Raw genomic sequence first — 1,254 nt, forward strand, 5'->3', positions numbered from 1 at the left:
CAGGCTGAGTCATTTCTACCTTCTCCTCTCTGTCAACGCTCTCTGGTTTCATTTAAAAGAGYCGATCATCAGATATTGTCCAAGATTAACCTTCAGGGTGGATATAGCTCGCTAGCAGCCTGGCACCGATGACCTAGTTGACGTCATCATTTACCCAGAATGCTTTGCGTGCAAATAAAATGGCTCCGTCCGTGTTAAAATATATTTTAAAAAATTTACAAAACTAAACAACCTACAGTATTTTTACAGTCTTTATTTTACAGCTAMAATAAATGTTTATCAAATAAAGTTTAATGTTTTAACTAATCGTGGCTCCCTTTAAGCTTATACAAAAAAAAAACTTCATCAAAATATTGTCTAAGTTAAAAATCCAAAGGATTTCCAATATCTAGTGCAAAAATTCCAATGTGTTCTCATCTACATATGATTGTTTATAGGTTGACTGTGAGAAGAAGCTGTGGTTTCCACCTGATTGATTTAAAAAGGATCCATCAGCTGAACAGAACTCAGGTTCATCAGAAATCCGGCCTCTGGTGGCCTGTCGGCTCTGCAGGTCAGCTCTGACATGTAATATGCAGAAGCAGCTGTGATAATGGGGATTTACATGGACAAAACAAAAGTATGCTCATATAATAAACATATTTTCTGCCTGCTGTGTAATCTGGTAAAAAAAAAACTGTCGTGGAGGTGAAAGGGTCGGGTCAGAACAACAGCCATTTCATTACTGTGGCTCAAATGTCCCAGGATTCAATTGAATCACAGGGCGATTATTCTTCCTCAGATTCCACTCTGCGGGGGATTGGCTGTCGTTTGTCGCTGACCCYTTCACGCGCCGACCATTTATCCCCCCGAATAATTGTTCAGACGGTTTGGTGGTCATATCCCTGAGTGCTGCGGGTGGGGGGCTCAGAGCGTGGCGAGCCGTCACCGATCATCTTGTTATCTCCTGCAGCTGAGATGGACCAAGCTGCAAACACTTCTGCTACAGCTCGCCAAAATAAAAGTCCAAATGGTTTTTAAAAGCGCAGAGGGAGTTTCGTCAATCGATTCATAATATTTTAGACAAATGGCACAAATATTTGTACTTATTTGGTTAAAGAATGGAGGGGTTTTCATTTTTATTTAAAAATTTTCTTTTACTTGTGTAAAACTAAAATTAAATCAAAAAGAAAAAAATTGTATAGGTCTTCTGGACGGGTTCTTCTCTAATGAAACGTTTCGTCTCTCTTCCAAGAGACTTCTTCAGTCTGAGAG

Source organism: Austrofundulus limnaeus, unplaced genomic scaffold (genome assembly GCF_001266775.1).
Source record: "Austrofundulus limnaeus strain Quisiro unplaced genomic scaffold, Austrofundulus_limnaeus-1.0 Scaffold743, whole genome shotgun sequence".
Lineage (NCBI taxonomy): Eukaryota > Metazoa > Chordata > Actinopteri > Cyprinodontiformes > Rivulidae > Austrofundulus > Austrofundulus limnaeus.